Genomic DNA, 22672 nt, shown 5'->3' on the forward strand with positions numbered 1-22672 from the left:
AATACCACACAGTTCTCAGAATAGAAGTCTATGGCCACAGACAATAATCTGAATAAATCTCTTAAGGTCAATATTGTGTCAAACAAGCCACATAGGAGAGTACATGTAAATTACCTCATTCACTTAAAATGCAAAATGAATGAGTGTGCTTAGTGCCCATCATGGTGACTTTGGGGGAAGAGAGGGAATAGATATGGGAGTGCCTGGCCTGTGGGTAATGTCTTGTCCTTGATATGGGTGCTGGATGTGTGGGCTTTCCATCTGTGAACATGCAGGTGCCAACACTGTATCTATGTTATTTTATTTTGGTTCATTCTTATGTAAGTATAACTGACCAATTAAAATGCAAATGAGTTTTAGAATTTTGTACTCTTCATGTCACCATCACCTAAAATAACAAATTAAACATGTCCATGATCTCTGAAAACCTCATTGTACCCTTTCCATCCTATCCTTCTTCCCAGAAGAAATGACATTTTTACCTCTATCTGCATAATGTAGGTTTCTCTGTTTTTAGAGTTCTTGATGGACCTTTGTGTTGTTTCCCATTTCGGCCACAAATGAATATGGCTGTAACAATCATTTTTGTATGGGTCATGTTTTCACGATTCCTCACTAAATCACCATGAGGTGACTGGCTGAGCCATTGTAGTCCCCCAAAGTGATCATGCCATTTTAACTCCCACCAACACAGTCCTTGTCTATATGTTTGCAAATGTTGAAATTGTCAGAGGGTTTGCCTTCAGCCCTCTTATTGGGGATGAGTGGTATCTGAATGTGGACTTAATTTACATCTTCTTCACGACTAATGGTGTTTAGTACATTTTATGGACTTGGTTTAGTGCATTGGAGTTGGTATGACAAAATACCACAGGTGGCTTACAAACAACAGAAATTTTTTTTTTCATTTTTTAACACTGTTAAAATGTGTATTTATACAGTGTTCATTTTTATTTGGATTTTGCTTATTTTCACAATGCTGTTTTTCTCCATCTTCATAATTAGGTAATAATGTCAGCGTTGTTAACTATTACAAACAGGAACAGTACTTTTTACAATCCTTTAAAGTGGACTACATCTTACCAATCTCTTCCTCTGTGGATATTAAAATTTGGGATCTGTTTGAGAAATTTTCCCTGCTACAAAAAATATAAAAGTACCTTATGTTTTAAATGCTTTCACATATATATTCACTTAGATACAACACCTGTTGTGTACATGCAGCTACACAAAATTATCTATTTATTCCCTCAACAAAACAAAATACTATTTCAGACCATTTTGATCACCATCCAAATCTCTGTTCTCATGAGAGACCCTAAGATGGCTCCACAGTGGTTTTGTTTGTGTGGCATGGGGAGATAAATTCCATTAATCTTCAGAACAAAGCTTTTATTCACGTGTGTGGGCTCAAGAGAATTTGGATATACAACTGTGAAAGTGTGACCGTGAAAAGATTCATTCTGTTTTAACATCATTATATAAGTAATTTTGACATACCAGGCTTCCTGTGAGGGTCTCCCCAAAGGTCTCTGAGCCACACGATGAAAGAAATCTTATAACAGACAGGTAACCTTACTCAGGTAATGTGGACCTTGACATGGAGTCATTTAGCTTTGCATCAAGTCATAGTTTTCATTGTAGTAACTATTTCCTTTGGAAGCTAGGTTTTAGGTACTCCACATTACTACCCAGCCTGTCTTCTTTCTAGAGTCATTGTCTGGTGTTTAACTCTCTCCTGGTTATTCATTTAATTATGAGTTTCAGGAATCTCAGTTAAAATTACTCTTTGCCCTGTGTCTGCTGTCCTCTTTGTGGAGGTCCTTTTAATATTTGCATTAGTAAAACAAGCCCAGCAGAATGTTTAAAGGGCAGTTTCATTATTTTCTAGGAATGTTATTCCTTTATGAAAGATAAGATCATATTAAAGGTAGAAGTCACAGTGTCATTCTCTGCTTACATATTACTGCAGACAGCTGTGGTACTTCCTGTACAAGCTCTGAGGGGCAGTGCTCTCCACGGAAATGGCCATGACCTTGAGTAAAATCAGTTAATTTGTTAACATTTAAAAGACTGTTTCAACAATTAAATTAGACTGTTATGTCCTACTAAAATTACAGTTTAAATACAGTTCCCAACAAGAGTCTCTGATAAGCTAACCATCGAGCTGCTCATATACTGTTGTACAAGCTCAGGAATTCATTCCAGAAACATACAGAGTTATCTGTGATGTGTGAAGCCCTGCAACAGATACATAACCAAAACAACTTGCTTTCATTGCCGTGAGGAGCAGATGAGTAAAGCAAATCTCTGTGCCTGTACTCCCTTTCCCTGGGCCCTGGCATTTGGGATGAGGGATCAGACAGCTGGTAGACAGATAATGGGTTTATTATGAGGCAAGTAAAGCCTGTCGAAATACCTTGTTCCTGTTGTTTAGATTTATTTTTGTCCTTCTGTTGCCAGTGGTGAAGTGTGGTGGAAGTGAGACTAATGAGAAAAATTTTCACCTTAAACATCTCTGCCTATTGGCAACCTGTAGAGGAGAGTAACATGTTTAAATGCTTTCTCAATATCAGAACCATGTCACAAAAGAGGTAATTTGAGAATCATTTCATATCAATTCTTCTTATAAAAGAGGTCTCTAGTATAATTATGGAAAGTGATCTAACAAGTAATTTATTCTGTCTCTTTGGATAGAAACTCTATTTTTGAGAAAATCAGTAGAAGACATTTTATAAGACGTGGTTTAAAAATTTTATATAATAATGGTTGCATATATATGTGGATAATTCTACAAATTTAACAACTCCTCAATAGCTACCCATTTTGCTGAAAGATAATTTGATAATTTTCTCACTCAATATAACCAAGATTAAAATTGTTAAAATGCATTTAACAAATAGTTTTTACATGTGCTATATATTTTTCTCATTGTACTATAAATAATAGAAGATACACATGCTTCTAATCAGAGACATGTCTAGATATCTCTGTGAATTGAGCTGCAGTTTCCTTACAAAACCCAGCTTTGCCAACACAACCCTTCTTCTCCCCTCTGTGGTGGGGTTTCACTCTGATTGAGGTTTGTGTGGGATTTGTGTGGTCCCTCTCAGTGAGCAGAAACACACAGTTAAGTCTCCCAGTTCTGACCTGTGATGGTAAGGCTGATGGAACTGGCTGACTTCTGGAAGTTCAAAAAATACTGGCCCTCCTTTGCATTTTGCTCATTGTAAGAGTCCTGGAGCATAAGGAAAACCATTTCCCCACTTGATGGTTGTATGTACCAGAATAAAGACTAAGAATAATCACTGATTTCATACACACAGTCAAGGATCACAGCCTTCTTCTCCATCACAGAAATTGCTGTCTGAGCCTGAGTTCCCTTGTTGGCCATGCTGGTCCCTTTAGGGAGGAGAACAGAAACAGACTGATTCACTATTTATAAGCAATGTGTATAAGCACTTTGGACCCAGGGCTCTGATTTCCTCCCTTCCAAGCCTCATAAGAGTAAAAAACTGCTCTTCTCTCCCTACACCTTCACTCCTGTGGATGTGCCATTCTTAACAAGACAGATGCACATGATGGCTGCCCCAGCAGGCTGGTGATCAACATGGTGTTAGCTCTTCCTGAGTGAAGTGTTCTGCCTGGAATCCAGATGTCAGTCTGTACCCTGTGCTCAGGAGGAAAAAGTGAAGTTATTAGGCTGTAAGATGTCTACCCAACAGGAAATGCAGTTAGCAGATATGTGACAAGTTTGCCGGTGTCCTGGCCCTTCCTTCCAGTACAGGGGCAGATGCTAGACTGTTCTGAGCACCTGTTGTGACTATTCATCACTTAATGTATTAGAAATAATGAGGGGTACAATTGACACACGTTCAGGTCATTCTTCTTGGATAGAGAAAGTAGGCCTTACACTTTATTGTTAATTATAGCAAAACACAGGATAACAAAGTCTTGCACCTTTTGGCTTACATATGCCTCTTTTTCTCCAGACAGAACAAAGAAAAAGTTAACCACCAAGATCTGACAAATTAAGAGGAAAGTGCAGCTTTTAGTCTCAACCTTTGTTCCTACCTTGTCAGTCATGGAATCCAGCAATAGTTACAGGAGTCTGTGCCACAAAGTCTGTCAAGTATGTGCCATGGCTAGGAGTAGAGGGGAGAAAATAAAGAGAAACAATAAAGTTTAATTCCCATACTTCTCAGGGAACCACAAAGGATCCAGAATAGGTATGGCAATTTTGAGAAAGAAGAAAGGCGAAGATACAGACATTTTCTATTTTCAGAATACATTTCAAAGCTTCAGTAAATAAAACAGTATAGTAATATGAATAAGACACATATGAAAACCAGTGGAAAGGAATAGAGATCCCAGAAACAAGCCTATGTATATAGATTGAACCAAACTCTGTCAGGGTGTGAAGAACACAAAATGGGATAAAGAGTCTCTCCAACAAATGGTCTTGGGAAACCTAGGTGTCTATTTGCAAAAGAATGATATTTGAACCTCAGTTTACATCTACATAAAAGTGAGCACAGTGTGGATTAAGACTTAAAACTGTAAAATTCCTATGAAGAAAAACATAGGAGAAAAACTTCTTTCCAGTTGTCTTGACCAACTACTGGCTATAATACCAAAAGCAAAGGGAACAAAAGCAAAAGTGGACAAGTGGAAATGTGTCAACCTAAAGAGCTTCTTCACAGCAAAGGGCACAATCAATAGAGCCAAAGGTAGCCAGTGACAGGAAAGAAAGTATTTACAAATCATGTCTTATAAGAGCTTCATCTACAAAATATATAAAACTCCTCTGGCTCAAATAAGAATGCAAAAATAATTTGACTTAGAAATGGACAAAGGACTTGCTAGATGTTTCCTCAAAGAAGACATGCTTATGACAAAAGTTACATAAAAAGATGCCCAATATCATTAATCATCCATGAAATGAGATTTACATCTTTTAGGATGGCTGTGAGCAAAAAACAGACAAGTAAGTTTTGGCTAGGATGGGGCAAAACCAGACCCTGTCCATTGTTTTGGGGAAAGAAAAACAGAGTATCCACTGGGGAAATGGTAATGTAGACGCTTCAAAACATTACAACTACAACTGCCACATAATCCAGCAGCTCCACCTCTCCCCATACACCCACAGGAATTAAACTGTCACCTCAAAAGTTATGTTTACTCTGGTGTTTGTCACTGTCCACAACAATCAAGGAAGGGAAAGAACCTGTGTTGAGTGGATGAAAATAATGCTGTATACATAAGAAAACACCACAGGAAAGCCAAGAACACTATGCTGAGTGAAATAAGCCCATTCAAGAAGGACAAACACTGCATGACTCCACTTATTGCAGGATTCTAAAGCACTCAAGCTCACAGAAACAGAGATTGGAGTGGTGGCTGCCAGGGGCTGAAAGGAGGGAGAAATGGGGAGATCCTGGTGAAGGAACCAAAGTTTCAGTTACAGGAGATGAATAAATTCTAGAGATCTGCTGTACCACCTTGTGCCTATAGCTAATTATATTGAAATGCAGATTTACAATTTTGTTAAGATCATAGATCTTATTGTATCTTACCACAATTAGAAAAAAATATGATTCCTGAAAATGTAAACCCTAGTGAAATAAAGGATCATAAAAAAAGTCATAATAAAAGCACAAATACTCTGTTAGAAAAACTCCAAGCAAAAATGAAAAAGGATACAAAAATAAAGCTAGAGCAAAGAGGCATCAAAGAAAGTAGAGGATGCCAGCAGCTGAAGAAACTAAAGCGAGAACATGAGTCTTTGATGCAATAGGAGAAGACGACTGGTTAGAAAAATATCCTTGAACAAAGACCCTCCTCAGATTTTTATTTTAATCATGGGATTTTGTTTTTGAAATAGGGCTCTCTATATTGTCAGCCCTGTTCTCATATTCCTATTCTCAAGCAATTCCCCTGCTACTTCCCACACACCTGGACATAGGAATATTTTAAAAACTATTTCTAAAATCATGTTTTAACACCTTTTAAAGATTGATTCAAAATGAGGCAAGAATCCCACATCATCTCATTTTATAAAGCAGATTTAGGTAATTTTAACTGTTTCTAAGAAATGAAATGACTCACTTTTTAATTTCTGTAATTTATGAAATGGTAAATCCGATAGGCTTACCTTCCTCATGTGTCATAGTATCTTAAGGGTTGGGGTTTTTTTTAATCCTATCATGTGAACCAATCACAACAGTTTGGAAGTAAATATATATTTATATCATATACATTGATGTATTTTATATAAAACATCTTAACAGATTGGTTACTTCATAGACTTGTCTCAGAGTAAATAAAAATGTTCTCAGGTTTTGGAGATCTCTATGAGAATTAATGTAAAGTCTAATGCAGTAAAGTTCAGTAGTGGAAGTCTATTTTCCTGTTAATTTTGTTAATGTGTTTTCAAAGAGTAAAAAATGTTGCTAAAGGTTTATTTTACACCATGTCATAAACTAGTATGATTTTTTAGAATTTCATGATTAAGAGCGCAGTAGGGAGGAAAAATAAAAAAAATAAAAAGACAGGTTTGTGTTCTGATAATGTAGTAGGGGGAAGGGATAGCATAGCAGAGAAATAGAATTTACAGAATTGAAACATGAAGAAGGTCGCATAGCACTGGGAGAGAAGTAGCCAATAGAGTTACATGCAATCACATATGGATTAGACTTTGTCTTTGCTTCTGTAACCTGCTTGCAAGGGTATATAAGGTGAGACCCCTTTGTTCTCGATGCTCTACCTTTGGACACGTCCGCTGAGTCTTTGCTGGCACAATAAAACTTCGCTTCCTACTAAACTGCCTCAGCATCCTCTATCTCAGCTTGAGATTCCCACAACAAGAGCTTTTCAATCATTTTATCTGCTTCATTTAATATTTTCTATGAGTTAATTGCCTCAAATTTTTAAGTGGAAATCACTGGACTAATTGTTTTAAATGACAACTGAGTGGCTTTTAGATTATCACCATGGCTTAAATAATTATTTCTGTTAGTTCTTTGGTTTTATGTGTTGCTTACAAGATTAGAAATGTAGCTACTTTGTGTAATATATTTAACATATATCAGTATCATGGTGGGATATTATGTTTGTCTAGAGTTGAAGCTTTCATCTAGGTTGAGAGTCTCCAGAGCACTGAGAACCTGTGCCATTAGCATTGCCCTAGATGAGCGTCTGGGCTGCAGAGCTGCTCAGATAACAGCCGGATCAAGGGCTTCAGCATCTGTGTGTTGGTCACCCCTGAGGCAGGCTATTAATGCTGAAATGACTTTTGATAAAAGTGTCACTGCCCTGACACATTGTGATATGCCTTGTTCAGGGCAGGGTGGGATGAAGAGTAGGGAGGAGAAGGTGTCCCTCTAGGAGAAATTCATCTGAAGACCTCCATTTGGGGCACTGTGTGTCTTAACACTGCAGGGCACTGACCAGGAAACAACTGTTCAGGAGACAAACACTCCCCAGGCTCAGCCCACTGCCCATTTGCCTTCACAGAAAAGAGATCTTCTTGAAAAAGCCCAAGTTCTTTAGTCACAGAAGGTCCCCTGTCTCAATGTGTTTGAGCTCAGCTCCCTCTGTAGCCCCAGGCACTGTGTCACTCAGAGCACAGAAGTACTGTGCTGTGTCTCTCCACAGGGCTGAGCATTTCTTCAGGTAGATGGAGGTTTCATTCTTCCTAAACTCAGCCTGGAAACCATGGATGCCTTTCAAAAGGGTGCTTCTGAGTTGAACGTGAGGATCTGGAGGCCTTGGCTGGGGCATTGCACGTGCAGGAGAGAAATGGAGGCACAGTTGATGAGTAGCTGCACCTCAGCTGCAGCTCGGCTCCTTTACAGACCAAGACAAGGCCCTCAGGCTGGGTCACTGGCTGCACCCAACTCTTGCAACAGATAAGACTTGGCCATGAGCCAAAGGTAGATCCACTAGGATGAACTCAGAACAGTCACCTTGTGGACAGGGACCGGGATCCTCCTGTACTCACTCAGGGTTGAGACCATCTCCAGTCCTGGGATGAGCAGCAGGAGCATAGCTGAGCCTAGGGATGCTGCAAGGCTCAGCAGGGGTGGAAGCCCAAGTCACCGGCCTCTGGGGCTAACAGAGGACAGGCTGAGCTGCACAAGTCCCTTGCCTTGGCAAGTTTCAAAGATGGCAGGAAAGAAGAGGCTCTTAAGAGCCTGGATGTTTCTTTTCTCTTGTTATCTTCTCAGGTCGCCATTAGAGAGGCTGCACCAGCAGCTGCAGAAATGAGGTATAGGGAGAAGGAGCTCAGTGGATGAAGAGATCTTTGGTGGAAATGGATTTTCCCTGTGCAACATTGCCCTCTAGAGGCCAAATGCGGAAACCAAGTGTCTAGAGAGGCCATTGTTCTCTTCAGAGATTAACAAAAAAACTTCAACAGACTGTCTTCCTTCCCTGATCTGTGATGCTGTCATCTTCTGTAGTAGATCCTGAAATGAATGAGAAATTGGAGTTATGTAAAAAATGAAGAACACAAAAATTTACTTCTCTCAAAAATTAGTCAGAGAAGGCAATAGACTGTGGAATTACATTGAGACTTTCCATAATATTTGCAAAACCCTTCATTCACAGGATACTATGGCTGAGATGACCCTTCCTATAACTCTGTGATGTTTAAGGTGAGTATCACAGTGGGAAAAGGGATTGTTTCCTCATTTGTTGCTAAACGGAAAAAGTGAATTGATCAAGTGACTCATACTAAAAATCAGCTTGGATCACATGTCATTTATTAACCAACGTCACTTAATAAAGGCTGTAATTTGTTATGAAGAAAGAGTGAAGATTCCTTTGTCTCAGGTCAACAAGTTTGATATTGGTTCAATTTATGAGAAAAATAACTGAAATACCACATTTCATAAAAAAAACAATCTGTTCCTATTATCAATGAACAAAAACAACTGGCATATTAGGACAAATTATGGAAAATCACAATAAAAGGACCATTGTTGGATAGTCATGTGTGGGGAAACTTGAGCAGAATTATAAGATCAAGGAAAATGTAACACAAATAAATAATTCTGGAAATAACTAAAGAGAAAAAAAAAGCTAAACTGCATGAAATCAATAAAGCAGAAAAGAGTGCACCAGCAAGCCAGAAATATGAGGAACTTGTGGGAGAAACAGAAGACGTGGCAGAATTTGACAGACCCTCAACACAGTTAAGCAGCCAGTTGTCCCATGCTTGGATGTTGGAGCCAATCATTATGTAATTGATGGCTGAAAAATAAAATGAAACTCTTCCTCACAAAACTTATTCCAGCATGGAGACCATTGGAACCTAAAAGTGAAATTCATAACCTAATAATAAGGAGAGAATCTCGGGTGAAAAGCGAATCTGGCCAACAGGAATCTTTTCACAAACTCAGAACTAACCCTCCCTTGTTAGCACTCCACAGAGTTGTGAGCACCAGAACCACATCTCCCCCGAGTTTCCACCTGTGTCTTAATCCTGCGAATAGATCCTCTTTCACATGTAAGACCAAATAATTTAAACCATTTTAATATTTAGATATCACTAGGGTACATTTCTGATATAATTTCTGACTAATCACATGTACTTTTATCTTTCCACAATTCCCACTGAAATAAAATTTAGAAATATCAACAGGATGAATGTAAATCCACACTGGTAAATGATTTAAAAACAGAGATGTAAACATTCATAACATGAAACACCGAAGAGGGAAAAGGTTCAACTCAGAGGGAATTCTAAGAAGACTGCAGTGGAAATGTGAGAGAAGAAAACCTAGTCTCTGGGACATTGGAGGGGTTCTGGGTTGAGAAGAGAGTAGGGGTGGTGGAGGGTGGGAGGGAGAACACAAGGGGACCATCTGAGGGTAAGTACATGAAAGGGATACACCAGCCTCCCTCCTATGGCTATGCTGGTGTGACAAACACAGGAAGCCAGGCTTGCCCCAGGTGTTAATCCTCATTAAGTTAAAAAGAACCCCCAGGGAAGGAAGGGTCAATCCATCTTCAAACTGGCACTAGGTGCAGAGTAGCAGATTGTGACAGATCTGCCATTGCCTGCTCTTTCAACCTACTAAGAAGCCTGTGCTTTCATATGTGAACCCACGAGGCAGTGCTTCTGGCCAGCCCCAGTTAATAAGGGAGCTTGTGGAGATGACCACAAAGGCATAAGGAGGCCATTTTTCTCAGAACATGCTAATGCTAGCCATTCATAAATACAGTTTAAGGTGTCTTGTTCTTTCTACACACAGAAACCAAAACTACCAGCTAAGAATCACTAGCATCATTTCCATATTGATACAAGCAAAAGGTTCAATGCCTTAGAATCATTCCCCAAAGAAATGGAAATCAGCACAATCACCCAGGTTCTTTCCAGGTGCCACAATGCCAGAAGACACCCAATCAAGATGAAACTGAAATTTAAGTGTCATGATATCCACACAACTTTCTGCTCTTCCTCATGGCCTTTCCTACTCTCTGTTTCATGACAGGGAAATACTTGTTCAGTGTCTTCAATTCTGAAGATTGAGAATTTAAGCACACCCTGATAAGGTGACTTGTGTTTAGTCAACTGCTATGGACAAAAATGAACATAAGTCTTCATTCCCCATTTCCAAGTTTTTCTGACCCTTTGGATTACATAAACAAGGTCATGACCAGCAGGCTAAAACTTCAATTTTACAATGAGTGTGACTTTTTTCTCCCCAATAGTCAACTTAATATCTGTTATAAGAGCTATTTCTATCAGGCCACAAATAATTTTGCTGAACTTAGCCATTATGGCAGGGCAATTCTGTGGTGCCCAGGAGTCAGGGAGTCTTCAGTGTCTTCAGTGTCTCCAACTCTCCTCAACAACATTTGCCAAAAGACTCTCAGTGCCTTGTGGTCTTTATTGCTGTTGATCTTTTGTATACTTTGGTCTTTTGGAGTGACTATTTGGTTCTTGTTGTTTTCAAGGTAAGATCTCACTATATAGCTAGCTTGAATTCTGATCCTCTGCCTCAGTCAAGTTGTGGGATTATATGTGTATGCCACCCTGCCCTTGCCTGGCACCACATGTGGTCTTTGGTAGCTAATCCATGCAAGTCTTTCTTTTCTAAAATAAAGTCCATTGGTGTCCATACTCTTTAAACACCTTCTCAGAGTTGCTTCTCAAGAAATCTGGAGTCAGCATGCTCCATGTCCTGATGGGGTGTGCGCTCTCTGTAGCTGTGGTTGATGATCCTCACATCCACCTGCCACACATAACAACACGGACCCTCTCTCTGCAACTATCTGAGCTTTTTTGTTATGATATATTCATTGTACAAAGGATCTCATCGTGGTATTTCCAAGCATTATACAATATATCTCAAATGCACCCATTCTATCTCTTGAACACATCTTCCACCCTCTTTCATAAAGCAGTTTCAACAAATTGTTCATTTTTAATCCCTGTGTATAAAAAGTACTTTTGTCCTATTTACCCCTTTCCACCTGGTCCTTTCACTGACTCCTCCTGTGCTGGTACACATCCTCAACAGAGCCTTTGTACAATCCTGTCATTCTTTATTAAAGAGTGGATTCAGCATATGAGAGAGAACATATGATAATTTTCTTTCTCTCTCTGGCTTATTTCCCTTAACATGGTGATCTCCTGTTCTATTCAGTTTCCTACAAATGGTGTAATTTTATTCTTTTTTATGGCTGAAAATTACTGTACTTTGAAGATACACATTTTCTTTCTACATTCATCAGCTGATGAGCACTTAGGCTAATTCCACATTTTGAGCTTTTAATTTTAAACAGTTCTTATCGTCTGACTCTAGTTCTTCTATGTATCAAATCTGTCCTTATGCAGGAGTGTGGTTACAACTGAGGTATAAGATCTATAAGTAAAATAGTGTATGACTCAAATGTTTTTCTAAGTATATTTGTGTGACTCTTTTCTCCCTTTGCATTTTTGTTTGGCTATTACAATCCTGATGCAATGCATCAGACATCTTGAGAAGCTGAATGGAAAAAAGCAAGGCAAGCTGATAAGTATGAGGGAATATCTGTTATATTAAAATGTTTTCTTGAATATGAAAAGGCATCAGAAAATCAATATCATGGAATAAACACATGATATAAAAAACTGGATTGGACATCAGGATGCACGTACTAAATATGTCCACTTTTTGTATATCAGCCACACCCCACTTTTTAAAACAAGAGGAAGGAGATGTATAGAGGTAATGGTTATATTTGTAGCAACGTTTATGCTGACAGTTTCATGGGCATATATTTATCTTCAAACACATCAACATACACATTAAATATGTATGCCTTTTAAGCATACTTTAGAATTTGATCAGAGTAGAAGGAGAAAAATGGAAAATATCTCAACCAGAGAATCATAGCCAGGGTTCTGCCCAGGAACAGCACCAAGAGAATTAAATGAATGTATATATATGGATTTACACAACTGGAGGCTGAGTAGTTCAACACTTGCTGCGTGCACACCAGAGAGCCTTTGTTCCATCCAGCCCTTGACCTATTGGACAGTGCTGCCCACACTATTTAGGGCAGGTCTTTTACCCTTTCTTGCTGTCTTGTATACCAATTGTGTGTGGAATGTCAACAGAAATGTGCTTATCTAATCTTCTAGTTATCTCTCAATCCAGTGTAATCGAAAAGATTAACCATCACATAGAGCAATATTGTATCCTTAGTTTTCCTTCAGGGAAAGGTATTTTTAGAGCATCAAAATACTTCCCCAATCAATGAATAGTGCCTGCTGCTATTGCTCTTAATTCCCACGATATTTAGAGCACACAGAATTTCTCTGTGGTCTGTGCTCCACCTCAGGCCCTGCTGAGTTTGAGTGCAGGCTGCAGGTGTCTGGAGAGCACTGTGTGCTCACTGCACAGAGATAGCTGGCTGAGTCACTGGGCTGGGAGCCTTTGATGTGCAGAGAAAAAAATCTACTGGCTGTATTGAGATGTGCTGAGAATCTTCCTTCATTTTTATCACCATTGGAGAATGCAGACACCAGCAGCTGAAGGCCGTTCCCAGATTTCTGTCTGTACCACCTGAAGCTATTAGAAGCACTGTCTCTATATGTGCAGTTGAAAGAGGCCATGGCTCCCTCTGGAACACTGACAGATTCAGGATGCTGCTCCACTTCCGTCTGTTGGCTGCTCACCCCTGTGCAGAAAGACAATGGTCAGACAAAGAATCTTGGTTGGGTAGTGGACACTCATGTTACAGAATCTTAATTATTTTTTCACAGGCCTTACTTCCTCCCTTAGTGAGAGGGTAAAAAGTTTCATGTTTCTTCTCATAGTCCTGGAACACACAATAACTTCCAACAGTGTGTTTTATGTTCCCACAGAAATGCAAACTCACAGCTCAATTGAATCCACAGTATCACTAGTAAAGAACTAAAAGATCTCATCATTCTTTTCCCATGGTTCACGGTAGACTTAGATTTCAAACTGTAAAAGAAAATGTACTTCATTCTGACATTTCTAATTATTGTGCTTAACAAAACATAAAAAGACTCGGTTCCACCAATTGGATAGAAAGAGGTTCTTTTCACCACCCCTGGCTGCTACATCAGCAATCTCTTCCCCTCCCCTTCTATCTCTTGGTCTCTCTCTCTCTCTCTCTCTCTCTCTCTCTCTCACACACACACACACACACACACACACACATGCACGCACACGCACATAAACCAACACTTGAGAGGTTTTCTGGGGTCCCTGAGAACACACTGCCATCTTATGGTCATGCACTACTGTCAGAGAAATATTCTTCTTACAAAAACTGCTAAAAGTGAAAAATCTGGCACTCTAGTTAAGAAACATTTGCTGCAAGCCTTTTACTGGGCAATGTCCATGTGTCCTTGCATTTTAAATCTATTCATTTTCTGAATAAGAACAGTGATTTCCAATGGCTGCTTTCCTCCATAGAAACACTATTCCTAACTTTTCTCCTATAGATATCTGGATGATTTGGGTCTTGCAATTCAAGGAACATATTGCTGAGCTCAGTCCAGGCACTTGCATGCCATGCCCTAATCTCCAATTTATAAAGAAATTTCTCATAATTAAAAGGAATGTTTCTAAATCAAAATAGCTTAAAATATAACCTAATAAATATGGTTCCATCTCATAGCATGGACAAGATTTTTCTTAACAAGGTCAAAGACTAGGGGAGCCTGAAATACTTCATTCCAATTTGTATCGGTGACACACTGTGTACAAATTCTGCTTTCTCTGGGTTCATGTGGGAGACATGGAAAAGCCTTCAGCATCTAGAATCTAAACAAATCCCAGTGTGTCTGTTCATTTTTCTAGTTCTTCTTGTTCCATTCTCTTGAATAGCCTGGATATCTAGGAATTAAACTTTGAACGTTAAGGTTCTGGTCTCTTTCTCTCCCCCCTCCTCTCTCTCTTTGTCCTTGCCTCCCTCTCTTCCACTTCCAACCTAACTAATACCCAGACCTATAAGCTATTGCAGGGATATCTGAGCCAGAAGCTTAATTGAGTCTCAAAGAAACAAATGTAGAAAACTCCTTTCCCTCCTTTGTCCCACAGTCTGCTTCATATCCTTTCAGAAGCTGGTGGCTGGAGGTCAGAAATATAATGGCCCTTTCCTATTTGACAGTCATGGAATCAGCACCAACCAAAGATGGCCTGGCCAGACTCTTTCCTTTCCCACCCACAACTGCACAGGAATTAGAATGAGGGGAAGAGAAGAGCAAAATCCTTTTCTCCAAGAGTGCATTGTATTTGACAAAAATAACAAGAGCCATTTCTTAGTAATTGTGAAAAACAAAGGAGGACAATTTGGCAGACACCACAGCCTTGGCAAATGTTTATTAATGAAGCATAAAGCCTGAAGTACAGGATGTGGGTCTGAAGCACAGTCTTTGTAAGAAGTACACCACTCATAAAATCCATAACCATAATAAAAATAACATGTGGTGATCAACACAAGAGCCACATCACTGCTGTCTAAATCACAGAATTCATTTAGCATCAAAGTTGTCCTGCAAAGGCTTCTTTCAGTGGTGAGGGAGAGGTGAACCCCATCCTTGGCTTGCAGGACAGTGTTATGCCATCAAGAAAGAGGAAAACCACAGGTTTCTCCCCACATTTTTGTTAAGCAGTCTTCATTCTCCACGGTAGTAAATTTATAGATATTTCTTGTGAATCACAAAGTATGAAAAGCTAGTTGTCATTCAAAGGAAATTTATTTCAGGCAAATCCTGATATAAATGGTACTAATTTTGTGTCCATTTGTAATATGTAAGTTATACTATTAAAGACATCAACAGTGAGAGAGATCTTTACCGCATGGAAAAGTTTACCTACACCTTTACCCACTTTCTTTCTATTAACATACCTATAATTTTATGCAATTGTCTTTTAAATTATATAGGGTAAAAGAGGAGTTATAATCAAAAGTACAAAAATTATAGCTTTGTTTTTATTTACATAGATACTTTTACCATTGTTTCTTATTTTTGTATGGCTCAAACCTGCCCAGTGATGTTTCCTTTCATTCTGGAGGACTCCTTTAGTATTTTTTGTAGGGAAGATCCATAAGTGATCAACACCCAGAGTCTTGTCTATATTGAAATGTTTTGATTTGTCCTTTATTTTTTAGAAGTAGAATATTATCCTAATATATATATCCTAATAATATATATATATATCCTAATAATATTCTAATGTAATGCAGAATATGTACTAATTAATCTATCTTCAAGTTGACAAGTCATTTCTCTTTGAACACTTTAGATGCCTCATCCCACTGAAATCAGGTTTGAAGTTTCAGATGAGAAACTGGCTGTCAGTTTTCTTAAAGATCTCTTACATGGGATTATTCACTTCTCTCTTGCAGGTTCAAGATTCTAAGCTTGTCCGTGTCTTCAGGAGTTTTATTAGAATGAGTCTCAATGAGGGTTTCTTTGCCATTGCCCTCTCAGTACATGTTGAACTCTTGGATGTGTAGAATCATGTGTTCCATGAAATTTGGGACAATTTTGGTCATTCCTTGTTCAATTATTTTTCCTACCACTTAATTTTTCTCCTCTTCATCAGAGATTCATATTATATGCATATCTGTACATGGGATAATGTCTCACATGTCTCTTATGCTCTGTTCATTATTCTTTCCTTTTTTATTCTACTGCCCAAAATGGATAACTCTATGAACATGTTTTCAAGTCTAGGATACTTTATCTTGTGTGCTCAAATATTCTGTTGAATCACCGAAGTGATAGGGTCCTAGGCTATGTGAAATGAAGACAATACATTGTCATTACTCCTGCAGGGAGTCCTTGACAGGTCAAAGCAGTCAAGCACCATGCTGTGATAACAAGGTCCAATCTGGCTCCACCAGCATGAAAAACCGACACTACTATTGTGCATTGCCATTTAACTGACAACTATGGGCAAAGCACTAGTCCAGTCACTAAGGATAAAGTTGTGAATTAAACAATACCCCAGCTTCCTTGACACACAAATCAATCGCATCCTGCATGCTATGAAAATTACCATAACAGGAAAATAACCAGGATGCTGTGATAGAGAACATGAATGTCTACTTTAGGCAGGAGAATCAGCACAAGTCGGAGGATTTCTCTACAATAGAGATATTTGAGCTTACACCTGAAAGATGAAAGTGAGTCAGGCTCACTAAGATTTGGGGAAGGAGCATTTCAATGGATGAAATAGTAAGACTACACATGTAATATTCATGAAACTGAAAGGAGAGTAGTGCTCTTGCTACATAGAGAACCAGTGAAGGAGAGTTAAGAGCTGAGACTGAAGGGTGAGGCCAGGTTCAAGTTATACAGAACCTTGTAGATCACAAGCCTGAAGTCTGAATTTCATTCTAGGAGCAGAGGGAAGGCATTGAAGCACTTAGGAAAGTACAGATATCTCTTTATTTGTACTTGGGAAGTCACCAAGGAAACATGTCATATTGATGGTTCTCCAATTCTTAAACGATAGATTCTCCTAAGGATCTAAGTAGCATGAGACTCAAGTTCAGTAAACCTAGAGGGAGCCTGAGATTTTGCACAGGTGCAGATACCATTCCTCCTCACTTTGAGGAGCAAAAGCATGTGCAATAGATACCTTGAGAGAAAAGAGGTCAGCTAACTTGAACAAGAACAACATTTTTCAATACCTTCCTGTAGAATATGACACTTATGTTGTGTATGGACTCTGATGTTTTTAAATAACAAAATGTATGTTAATAGAAAGGAAAATTAAAGTTCTGGGAAGACTATAACTTGAGAAATTCAAAATCATTTTAAAATAATAATTTCCATAATTGATAAAGTTTTGGGAGCTCAGCATCAAGCTGTCACACTGGGGAATCACAGTCTGGGGAAAATATTTTCCTGGAAATTAGGCAATCAGTGTTGTGTGTTTTATCTTATTTAAGCAACTCTATTTCCTTAAATACTACAACTTCATGATGTTCATTTAACTTTGTCCATACTACTAGACAATTAGAAACAGTATGAAAAGATGATTAGTTTAAAAATATATGTCTTGCCTAGGAGTCGATGGCTCACACTTATGATCCTACCTATAAAGGAAGCAGACATCAGGCGGATCAGAGTTTGAAGCCAGCAATGAGGATAAATAGTTTGACACACCCTAACTCAACAATACCCAACACACACACACACACACACACACACACACACACACACATACACACACATACACACGGGGCTGTCAGAGTGGCTCAACTATTATAGCATCTTTCTAGCAGGCATAAGGCATTGAGTTCAAACCCCCATAACACCAAAATGAATAAATAAATAAATAATATATATCTATTTAAAGAATCTTGGCAATCATTTAAAATTTTGCTTTCAGAAGATTTTCTAGAATAAAGATTCCTAAATATAAAGAAAAGAACAAGCAAGTAACAAATATTGAATACATAATAAGCCCCTTACAGAGAAAAGCACATGTAAATTTGTATCTGAAAAGTTTTTGATCATGCTTCCCAGAAGTTAACATGGTAAGAGATGTCAGTTCTAAGTTATGAAATTATAAGAGTATTCTATTTTCATTTGAGTATTTACATGTTCTCATTTATCAAATGTAACATGTATAATTAAATGACCAACATTTAATATAGCTCAAGTTGACAACACACAACTCCCTTCAGACTCTGGAACTGACTTTGCATCTTTTGTATTAAAGCAATGCCAAGGGACCAGAACACCTGGGTTCTTCTCCTAGCCTGCATTGCTACAATCACATTTTGAGAAAGCATGCCAGGCATGTGGATCCCAATGCTTCCCTCAATCAAATGAGGAGCCTGGGCTGGTTCCACCTTTTCAAAAGCATGATTGACACAAAGGTTAGGGCAAGCAAGACAGAGATGAACTTTTTTAATAATTACAGATACAATGTTATTTTAATTTGTACCAGGAAACATATAACCAGCACATTAAATATGTGATCTGACATATAATAGCAACTAAAACCAGGAAAATTTTTACAGTTATTTTAAAGTTTATTTCATGTTAAAATAAGTAAATAAATAATTCAATTTCATCATTGCACGTAGAAGTTGGTACATTATCCTCCATTGTTTGCAGAAAAGATTATAAAGGAACTCCCCTCTAGACATAAACAGAATTCCTCATTCATGCCTGTAAGGCCAGGCCTGTGTCAGGGTTGTGGCCCAGCTGCAGAGTTGTGGTTCAGACTTAAGTTGCTTTGGGAGCCCTGGGCCACAAATCATGGAAGTAATGTGAGTCAACTCTCTGTTTGGCTATCCTTATCTCAACCAGCAAAAACAATTGTTCCTTCCTATTATTGCTTATATTCTCTCTTCAACAAAATTAGAGATAAGGGCAAAATAGTTTCTGCTGGGTATTGAGGGGGTGAGGGGGAGAGAGAGGGGGTGGAGTGGGTGGTAAGGGAGGGGATGGGGGCAGGGGGGAGAAATGATCCAAGCCTTGTATGCACATATGAATAATAAAACAATAATAAATAAATAAATAAATAAAAGAAGTAGGTGGCTGAGTCTGCAGGGTGAGTGGCTGGGATGTTCAATCGCTGTCTAACTTCTTCTTTCCAAGCAGTTCTTCACATTTTGTCTTCCTGCTCTTTCTGGCTGGATTCAATTAAGGTTAAAGATACGAGTCCTTTCGCAGGATACTGCTGGAACTAATGGAAGTCGAAGACAGTTCTCTCTTGAGCAGTGCAGGTAACCATGGTGGGCAATCTCTCCTGGATACTCAAGTGTGAAGGGCTCTGCTCCTATATGGGCAGGCTACTCACTCCTGTTTAGACAGAGGAGATATACTCCTCCTGAACAGCCCCACAAACGTGTAAAATAGTTCTGATTTTAAGACTTTACTACAATCTCTTCTTTATATTGACATCTACAACCACCAATGCTCAGCACAGTTGCCATGAAAAAATCATTAATACAACTCCATGGTCTCCATATTTCTGTCGCCTCAGATGCATTGAGGACTCTGGTCAGAGTCTGAGAGCCCTCAAACATGGCACACTGAATGGCTTGTTCCTCTGAGTACATATTCATATTTCTGTCACTGTGGCACCTGACACATGAAACCTGTGTTTCTCTGAGTTTCAGAGAACTAGAAACTAGATCCAGCCCTGTGCTCATATCACACAACCACTCCTGATCTCAGCAGTGGGAACTGGGAAAGGACAATGTCAGAGCTAGGTGCAGGTGTGCTGGAGAGCTGAGCTGTGATTTGTCTCCTAGATTTGTCTTTCTTTTTGTTTTCTATGATAAATATTAACTATTTACCATTCGCAAAAATGTTTCTTCCTCCAAGGAAGCCTACAAAGATTCTTTTCTTTTCTCTTCAATGCAGAAACCTGTTAAATTAGCTCTCAAGTATGAATCTAAATTTTGGCTATGAAGGGCTTAGTATTGGTGTTATATACAAGCACTACTCCATAAAGCATATGTGGATTCATCTTAGAAAGTACACTAGCTGTGCCAGGAACAAGAAATTATCATTTGTGAGGGCTGGGATGTACCTCAGTGGTACAGCACTTACCTAGCATGCGTGAGGCCCTGGGTTTGATCCCAGCACCAAAAAAGAAAAGACAAAAAAAAAGAAATTATCATTTGTTATGCATAAAATCTATAAGTTACAGAAATCAAACAATCAACCATGAAAGTAAGTTCAGATAGAGTGGATAAAAACCAATGAGAAATAGAGGATGACTGTGCCACAACCATGGTGAAATAACACCATGCCCCAAGAGTGGAAAGCAAAGCCTTAATCCATACTTGATTTTTCTTGTTATTTTTCTTAAATTGTCTTCACTGCATTATCCTACCTATGCCCAGGAATTACTACAATTACTTGAAAAGTTGTGTTCTAGTAACATAATTTAGTCATTTATTTTAATACATTTAATTTAATTCAGTGCTTACAACCATGTGGCAAGCTACATATCATTACAGACAATGAAGTATAGGTGCTGTAATTTAAGTGATTCTGCCTGGAGTCACATCATTTAGTAAGTGGCAGGCATAGCACACCAGCGCCTAGGCTTGTGAGCCACCACATCAAACCTACCAGTCACTAAAATAAACAAAGGAAATTCCTGTATTGGAACACAAACATCACAGTATATTTCTGTAAAAGAAAATTAACACTGCAGACAAATACAGAGCAAAGTCTTATGACAGAAGGCTTCTGGTCTCTGCATTTCTCTACTCCTATTTAGAAAAAAAAATCCTGTCACTTATTGAGTTTTTAATAAGTGAATATATAATAATACACTAAACGTGTGTTTGGCCTTCAAGACTTAACTATTTTTCTATATCTCCACACAGCTTTGCCTGATCTGTTTGTGCAAAATGATCTCATTAAGAATGTTCTTGTGATCCGTGTACTTGTAATTTTAACTGTTGGTTAAACTCTGATGCATTTTATCTTTTTCTTCAAATTGTCAGTTTCTTATGTTAGTTTCACTCTGGATAAAACCAATATTTTATACTACTTTTCAATAGAGTCATTGGTCTGGATGAAACAAGTTTACACATGAGGCTCCCTAACCATTCTGAGTAGATATTCTCCACTTTTTCTCATCTACTAAGTGATCAAACAACAGAAGTATCAACACCTGCTTCTCAAACACAATTCCTGCTTCTCCATTTCTTAATATTACAGAAGCTTTTATGATAGTTGTTATTATCTGCTGATGTTTACCATTAATTCATTTAACCCCCATTTCAACTGAGAGAGAAAGAAGTTACTAATGAAGCCAAGACCACACAGATAGAAGCATTCAAGATCAGATTCAAATGAATGCAATCCAGATCCCTGAATGTGGATGCTCAATGTGAGTTTGTGAGAAGATAATTATTTCTCATGGAGTCACTAGGTGGATTCACAGGCTCAGCACCTATGTGGTTTCAAAGAGGTCATAGGAATGAGTCCACCGAGGAGTGTGCAGACCAGTCACCTTATGTCATGTTCACCTCCAAGAAAGGAAAAGGGAGAGAATGTCAAGACAATATTGCTAAGAACTGTATTCAAATTGATTATTAGAATGCTGTGACTTCTCCTGTTATATAAGACACAAAAACTCACTCATATGGTAGGAAAAATACCACTTGTTTCTGTCTTGACTTCTCATGGATGGATAATTACTGGGAACTAACAAGATTTATTGTGGTGGCATATGGGGGATGTTTTCATAACATAAATAATAATGAGCTTGTAGCAGAAGATTTGTGCCTGGATAGAAAATGAAATGTCTTGGAAACAGTTTAAATTTTCACTACTTTAGAATGAGTGAGGGAAAATTGAAACAAAGAATAATAATTCATTATACCCCTGGAGAAAAATAAAATTTGACCAGTGTTATTTTCATGCACTGTGTTTAAAATGCTTAACTGAGCCCTTTAGAGATATCAAATATCAGGTTCTCAGACTGATACAGGTGCCCAGGTAGAATCCAATTAGCGTAATGAAAAGAATCCAGAATTCTTGGGGCTGTCCATGTCATCAAACAGGAGATGAATTTTCATTGCTGAGGTAGATGAAGCATGACTGTCAAGGACCTGATTCCTCTTCCAAGCAAAAGGAGAAATGAGTTCTTTGACCTGATGCACATCACTTGTTATTGTTCAAATACTGAGTTACAGATTGAAAATCCTTCTATACCTGCTGTCCTGTTCTTAGAATTTTATACACCTAAGCAGAAATGAGATATTCCTACAAAGGAAGCCAATGAGATCTGTAAACATTCAAGTGAGCTGCCTTGTTAGGGAGCATCCTCAACTGGAAATACATTTTTGGCCAAATTTCTCAGAAAAAGCACTTCCTTTCCTTCCTAAACTGGAATGTACTCTTACTGGCTTTATGTACTTTTGCATTTTTGACCAAGTTAATAATTTATACAGATCTGTTACTGAAGAAAGCTGGACTTTAATTTCTTCATTTGGAAGACTTTGGCAGAATGTCAGGACAGAAAGAGGTGTATGATGGCTGGACACATCTAAGGTTACTTATAACTCCAGAATTCAAAGAGATTTTGAAGTGTGGCCAGTTGAGTAATCTCCTTACCAGTTACCATGAACACCCAAGTCCTGGTGTCATTTACTCACAAGTTAACATTCACTAAGATTTGCAAGTGAATTCACATGTATAGCC

At 38.5% G+C, this 22672-nt stretch overlaps 1 pseudogene; it reads right to left on the reverse strand.

Annotated features, from left to right (window-relative positions):
- Positions 1–22672, reverse strand: part of LOC141421416 (protein fem-1 homolog B-like) — a 34123-nt pseudogene that overhangs the window by 10145 nt on the left and 1306 nt on the right.

The sequence above is a fragment of the Castor canadensis genome, chromosome 3 (assembly GCF_047511655.1).
Source record: "Castor canadensis chromosome 3, mCasCan1.hap1v2, whole genome shotgun sequence".
Taxonomy (NCBI): Eukaryota; Metazoa; Chordata; class Mammalia; order Rodentia; family Castoridae; genus Castor; species Castor canadensis.